This window comes from Dasypus novemcinctus, unplaced genomic scaffold (assembly GCF_030445035.2).
Source record: "Dasypus novemcinctus isolate mDasNov1 unplaced genomic scaffold, mDasNov1.1.hap2 scaffold_124, whole genome shotgun sequence".
NCBI classification, from domain to species: Eukaryota; Metazoa; Chordata; class Mammalia; order Cingulata; family Dasypodidae; genus Dasypus; species Dasypus novemcinctus.
The window spans coordinates 557080-564862 of record NW_026688150.1 but is presented as its reverse complement, the minus strand read 5'-3'; positions in this window follow the sequence as shown (position 1 = coordinate 564862).

Sequence of the window (7783 nt, the reverse complement as noted above, 5' to 3'; positions counted from 1 at the left end):
CGTCTGAGTCACGTACCGGAAGAGTATCCGGAATGAAAGACAAAGAGAGATTGGGTTCTGGGGATCTGAGAGCATTGATTTCTCAAGCTCATCAGACAACTTTATTAGTCTCAGGGTCTTGCTTATATATGCCAATAGGTCATGAGAAGCAGGAACTATTCTAGATAACTATTACCATTACCTCATTCTTACTAACACAGTGAATTAGATAGTTACTAAAGCTCATAATGTTCTATTATATTATTGAAACAAATATACTCATTTATCTTGTTGCTCAGGTCGTTCTGTTCTAGCAAGTCCTTGTTCCACCAGAATGTTACATTTGCCTGATAGATTTATGACTTGCACCTATATCTCCAAGGACAGCACGACTCAATGGTTAAGGAGGTAACTTGCTTTTATGGAAACAACATGCCTTTGTTCCCCACAGGACCTAGTAGACATATAGAGAACATAACACCCAAATACAGCAGGATATACATTCTTCTCAAGTGCACATGGATCATTATCCAAGAGAGACAAATGCTAGGCCACAGAAAAAGTATCAATGAATTCCCTGGTCATGGATAGGAAGACTGAATATTAATAAGATGTCTATCCTACAAAAATTGATCTACAGACTCAATGCAATCCCAGTAAAAATCAACACAGCATTCTGTAATGAATTAGAAAAACTAGCTATGAAATTTATTTGAAAAGGAAAGAGGCCCCGAATAGCCAAAGACATACTGAAAAAGAAAAATGAAATTGGAGGAATCACACTACCTGACTTCAAAACATACTACAAAGCTACAGTAGTGAAAATGGCAAGGATAGACACACTGACCAATGGAACCGAACTGAGAGGTTTGATACAGACCCTCATATATACAGTCATACAATATTTGATAAGGCCACCAAACTCTCTCAGCTGGGAGAGAATGGCCTCTTCAACAAATGGTGCCTGGAGAACTGGATATCCATATGTAAAAGAATGAAAGAGGATTACCAACACACATCTTATACAAAAATTAACTCAAAATGGATGAAAGACCTAAATATAAGAGCCAAGACCAAAAAGACTTTGGAAAGCAAAGTAGGGAAGCATCTACAGGACCTTGTAATAGGAAATGGCTTCATGAACTTCACACCAAAAGCACAAACAGCAAAAGAACAAATACGTAAATGGGACTTACTCAAAATTAAAGCCTTCTGCACCTCAAAGGAGTTTGTCAAGAAAGTGAAAAGAGAGCCTACACAATGGGAGAAAATATTTGGTAACCATATATCTGATAGGAGATTTATAACCTGCATATATAAAGAAATCCTATATCTTGAAAATGAAAAGACAAAGAGCCATTTTAAAACTGGGGAAAAGATTTGAACAGACACTTCTCCAAAGATGATATACAAATGGCTAAAAAACACATGAAAAAATGTCCAAATCTCTAGCTATTAGGGAAATGCAAATCAAAACAACAATGAGATACCTTCTTACTCCCATAAGACTGGCAGCTATCAAAAAATCAGAAGACTACAATTGTTGGAGAGGATGTGGAGGACGGCGAACACTCATCCACTGCTGGTGAGAATGCAGAAGGATCCAGCCCTTCTGGAGGACAGTTTGGCATTTTCTCAAAAAACTAGCCGTAGATTTGCCATATGACCCAGCAATTCCACTGCTGAGTATAAACCCAGAAGATCTGAAAACAAGGACACAAACTGATATATGCACACCAATGTTCATAGCAGCACTATTCACTATTGCCAAAAGTTGGAATAAACCCAAATGGCCCACTGAATGGAACGTGGGAGAGTGTGGGCTATGGTGTGGAACACGGGACATGGGGTGCAGCGATGCCTGGAGATGTACTCACCAGATGCAATGGATGTGACATGATGATGGCGGAGAGTGTTATTGGGGGGGGAGTGGTGGGGTGGGGGCGGTGAGGGCGAATGGGGACCTCATATTTTTTTAATGTAACATCTTTTTAAAAAATGAATAAATTGAGTAGAATTTGGGAAAAAAAAAAAAAAGAACAAATACAGTACAAACACGTGATAACGTGGATGAATCTTGAGAACCTTATTTTGAGTGAAGCAACCAAGGCATTGAAGGACAAATACTACATGGCCTCTCTGATATGAAATAAGTAAACCAAGCTGTCTCAGAGAGCTAGAGACTGGAAGATAAACTTAAAGGTAGTTGGGGGAAGAGGAAGGTTGTGAGCTGACAGCTACTTGGGTGAAATCTATGATAAGCTAGAGGTAAGTATTTGTACAGGGAAGGGAAAAAATGTGGGCATAGGAATAACTTTGGGTGGGGCTGCCTGGGCTTTAGGGGTGCTAGGGATGGAAAGATGGGTCAGATTGCCCAAGAAATTGGGGAGAGGGTTGGGGGGAGCTTTTGATCGTGAGAGATTGTCAGGTATGTGGTTGAAATTGTGGTGCAGAGAAAACTCTTTAGAGAATGTAATATGGAAGGTTACCTGTTTGGGATGCTTAAGGGGGGCGCATCTGACACAGGGCAAGCTTCTGGGGAGTGTGTGAGTGCTCATTTTGTCATACTGAATTATATCATTGGGTGGAGACTCACAATGAGAGTGAAGTTATACCCACATCCTGGGGAGGACTGGTGTTCTCAAACAAAGGATATTGTATCTCTTGAGAGAATCGGTGGCTCCCCATGGGTTAGGGCAGTCAAGTATGTCAAGCCCTCAACATTTTGCAAGTATCTTTCAATATAGTCCCTCTAGTAATGAAGATTGATTGTCATGATGGGCCCTGAGAGGAGGGGAATAGGTGTTGAATACATGGACTCAAGGTAACTGTGGGTCAATGGCAGTGTTCCATGAGGTCATTCCATGATGGATATTGGTCATGTTAAATTACACCAAAAATGTATAAAATTCTATTAGGCTAAAATGCGATCCATAATGTAAAAAATAAGATAACTGAAAATTTAGAAAATCATTTAGTCTAAAATACAAACCATAATGTAAACCCAAATGGAACCATGTTTGAAAGCTATCTTTTCAATATTTGTACATTAGCTGCAGCAAATATAATAGGAACATATAAAAAGGTCACTGTTGGGGAAGGTGCAAAAAGTTTGATGTTGGATATGTAGGAGTACTATATATTGTATATGTGAATTACTGTCCAAAAACTTATGCAAAAGAAACTTAATAATTTGGAGGGAAAAAAAAAGAATGTTGTGCGATAATGAGGAACAAATGGAAGAAATTGCCTTGCCACTGTACATACAGGGCAACACCTGAAGCAATGATGAAAGGCAAAATGTCAAAAGCAAAGCTTTTTCATTTTCTCATCTCTTTGATACACCAATTTATTTTTCCTTTATTTAATTTTTCTAAATTTCTATATATTCTGTATCTAACCTTTAAACCCATCACTATTTTCCATTTTTCTATTAATGGAACCTGGCAATATATTGGGCTTCCTTTCTAAAGATGTTTTGGACTACAGAGAGGTTCAACTATGGCATGGAAGGAGCATTTGTGTGGAGTGTCATTGCTGGGGCACACACGGTTGAGAGGGAGTTCTCCAGGGCATGTATACAGGATACATAGAAAGGTGTGGATATTTTCATAGTGGTTTCAGTTGGAAACGACAGATGAGAGAGTGCTGAGTTCCTGACTAGGGCAGCTCTATCACATTCCCCAATAGAACAACAACAATCCCCCAAGTGCAAAGGCAAAGACCAGTAAAGATGGATGGACCAATGATGAGCTCTTGACACTGATAGCTCTGATTATGAGCCTGTGTGCCTGAAATACGAACTAGGCCTAGAGCTGTGGGGTGCCTAAGAGTTACCTCCTGAGAGCCCCCATGTTGCTCAAATGTGGCCACTCTCTAAGCCAAATTCGGCATGTAGATGCATTGCCTTCCCCCCCAGTATAGGACACGAATCCCAGGGATGAGCCTCCCTGGCACAGAGGGATCACTATCAAGCACCAGCTGATGATGTAACTACAAAAAGACCTTGAACAAAGAGGTCAACCCAGACCGGCAGAATATCTCAGCCTAATATCAGGTGTTAAAAACTGCTTTTTGACTTTGGATAAAAAGGGGGAAATGGAAAGGACTACTGAGTTTGTATGGTTAAGAGTCTCCAAAAAAGAGTCGGAGGTCATCAGGGGGATGATGCTTATGCATGCCTCATCAGGGTACCAGAGACAGCCAAGGTAGATGGAAACCCAAGTGCTGGTTCTCCTGAGGGCTGCAGTGACCCACAGGATCTATGGTCAAGGCAGATGGCTCTGGAGTTCAGGACCATGTCAGTTGGCCCTACTTTGAAGTTTGTGTTCCTGAGTGTGATGGAATTGGACTCAGATATAACCTTTCTACACGTGCCTCTTCTGTCACTTTTACCAGATCTGTGGTTGGCGTTTGGGTTGATGTATACTCAGGAGACCTGAATCTCTGTGTTGTCCATGGGATGGCCAGGCCCTGGGCTTAAGCAGACTTGCAGTTCCTACCCTCTGGTTTCTTGGACTTACCCTGGACAGCTGACAGGGAGATGAAGAGAGTCAACCACCACACCAGGGAGCCAAGAGTACCTACAGCTGCAAGCAGAATTGCATCCATCATCCATGTGGAATCTAAGGCCCCTCTTGATGTAGAGGGGGAAGGGACATAGCCATCCCTGGTCCACAAGATGGAGGAATAGAGTATGGATTAGAGTGGACTTACTGGTGCTCTGCTGGGGAGCTATTGTGATTAGTAAGGGAAGAAATTGTAGTAGTGATGTGGAGAGGGTGGTCATGGTGGCTGCTGATGGTCGGGAGAGGGAAGAAGAGATACGGTGTGGGGGCATTTTCAGGATTTGGAGTTGTCCTAGGTGGTGCGGCAGGGGTGAATGCTGGATGTTGTGTGTCCTGTCGTGGCCCACTGGGTGGCCTGGGGGAGAGTGTGGAGTACAATGTGGGCCACCATCCATGTGCTACAGTGGATCTCCAGAATGTATTTGCTGGGTGCAGTGGATGTGCCACAGTGATGGAAGAGGTTGTTGATGTGAGAGGGGCAGCGTGGTTGGGTGGGGGTATATGGAAACCTCATATTTTTTAATGTAAGTTTTAAAAGAAAATAAAGAAGAAAAAATAGGGAATTAAAAAGTGAAAAATATCAAAAAACTTTGTTGACCTTTTGCCTTTCATCATTGTAATAGATGATGCCCCGTATGTACAGTGGTAAGGCAATCTAATCCACTTCTTCCTCACTTGCAACATTCTTTTCTTAATTTTTAATTTGTCTGCAAAAAAGTTTTAGATCACAGTAATTCACATAGATAATACAGGGGACTCCCATATACCCAGCATCAAACCATTTCACCCCATCCCCAGCAATGATCTTTTTGCATGTCGGTGTTATATTTGCTACAGCTGATGTACAAATAATGAAACAAAGCTACTAAACATTGTTCCACTATGGTTTACATTATGGTTTATATTTTAGACTGTACACTTTTCAAAATTCTAATTACATTATGGTTTACATTATCATTTACATTTTAGACTATACACTTCTATAAATTTTTGGTGAAATATAACATGGCCTTTATCCATCATTGCATGATCTTGTGGAACACTGCCATTGCCTCCATTTACCTCTCTTGCATCTATTCTATTCCTCTCCCCCACCCACCTCTGGGCCCACAGTAAAAACCAAGCTTCACTTTTGTTTTTGTTTGTTTGTTTGTTTATTTCTCTTGCATTCACCCCTCCCCCAATTGTCTGTTCTCTGTGTCCATTTGCTCCGTGTTCTTTTTTTTTTTTTTTTTGTCCGCTTCTGTTGTCAGCAGCACAGGAATCTGTGTTTCTTTTTGTTGCGTCATCTTGCTGTGTCAGCTCTCCGTGTGTGCTGCGCATTCCCGGGCAGGCTGCACTTTCTTTCGGGCTGGGCGGCTCTCCTTATGGGGCACACTCCTTGCGCGTGGGGCTCCCCTATGCGGGGGACACCCCTGCGTGGCAGGGCAGCGCATCAGCACTGCACATGGGCCAGCTCCACATGGGTCAAGGAGGCCCAGGGTTTGAACCGCAGACCTCCCATGTGGTAGACGGATGCTCTAACCACTGGGCCAAGTCCACTTCCCCAAGCTACACTTTTGAAGGACCAGATTCACACGTACTTGCAACAATACTGAGGGCTTGACACACTAGACTGTCCTCCCCCATTGGGAACCATCAATTCTCTCAAGAGACACAATTCTCTATCTTTGAGAACACCAGGCCTCTGCCAGGATGGGGGTACACCTTCCCACTCATTGTATGGGTCTCCACCCAATGGTACAACACACTATGACAAGGTGACCACTCACACAATCCCTAGAAGCCTGCCCCTGTGCTAGATGCCCCCCATTAAGTACCTTAAACAGGTAACCTTTCCTTATTATATTTTCTAAAGTGTTTTCTCAACAGTATAGTTTCGACCACGTACCCGACTATCACCCATGTTCATCTGTTCCCCCCAACCCTCCCCCCAATTCCTTGTGCCATCTGACTGATCCCCCCATCCCTAGCCCCCCTCAAGCGTGAAAAGCCCTGCCCAATAGTATCCCTGTGCCCCCATCTTCTTCTTGTTTCCTTTAATAGCAAGTCAGGTTATTTGGATTAACCTTCCAACACTTTTAAAACAGCTCTAGAAGATGGATACTTTTCCAATCTTCTTAAGTGAATAAATGACCTGAAAACACAAAATGGAATGATGAAGACAGTACTCAATTGAAAGTAGATACCTAGAGATAAAATAAATATGAATTATTCTTTTACTCTGGAGGCATTTCTCTTTTCAGGGACAAGATGGCCTGATGGTAAAGAGGATAGGGAATTCAAATTGCAGGAATGTTACAAGGAGAGGAATCAAAGGAGACCCTGCTCACACAAGCGGACATCTGACAGGGCTGCACCCCGTGTGAGAGCAAACTCAAGTAAAGGAGCCCCTCACAAGAGCATTTACAGTTTGAGATTAAATTGCTGTAGTCATTTTGGTTACCCATAGCCTTGGACTTCATTTAACATGAATGAGCTCCAGCATGGTTCCAAAGACTACTCTCTTGAAAAAGATAGCTTCCTCAAATTCTACAAATATTATCCAAATTTGACAGTCAATATGCAAAGACACCAGCTACACAAGGAAAGTGACACCATGAATAACAACCAGCAAAACCAACAGACAAAATGACAGATACACAAGGACTTCAGATATTGCAGTGATCAGACACACATTATAAAATAACTAGGCTTGTTCTCTTTAAATAAAGATAGTAACAAATTAACCTAGTAACCATAAAAGCATGGGAAAGAACTCCGTGGTGCAAAGAGACAGGGAATATTAGGAGAACAGGAAGGAGTCGAAGGTGCCTGGGAAGTCTTGATGGAGAGAAGTTCAGCTAGAAAGATGAATTTTAGGGTCAGCTGTGGCTCAGTGATGAAGACACCCTTGGGCAATGAAAAGAGAACATTTGTAACAGGATATTAATCTGAGATATTAACTGAAGCTTCTATGACATCACCACACCATTGTACTTCCAGGTGCTCCCACCGCTTTCAGAAACAATCATTCCCCATCTGCACAGCCCTCAAAGGGGGAGAGCTGATTCAATGAACACAAAGATCAAAAGTCTTGCCTTTGAGTTCTAAGACACTCTTAAAATGCATAACAGAGATACCAGTCTTCAAAGAGAGCATGCTTGTATTTACAAGAGACAAGCTTTCTCGAAGAGAAAGGAATAGTAGTCACATTCGTTTATTTTTTTTTTTAAAGAGTTACTTTTTATTTTATT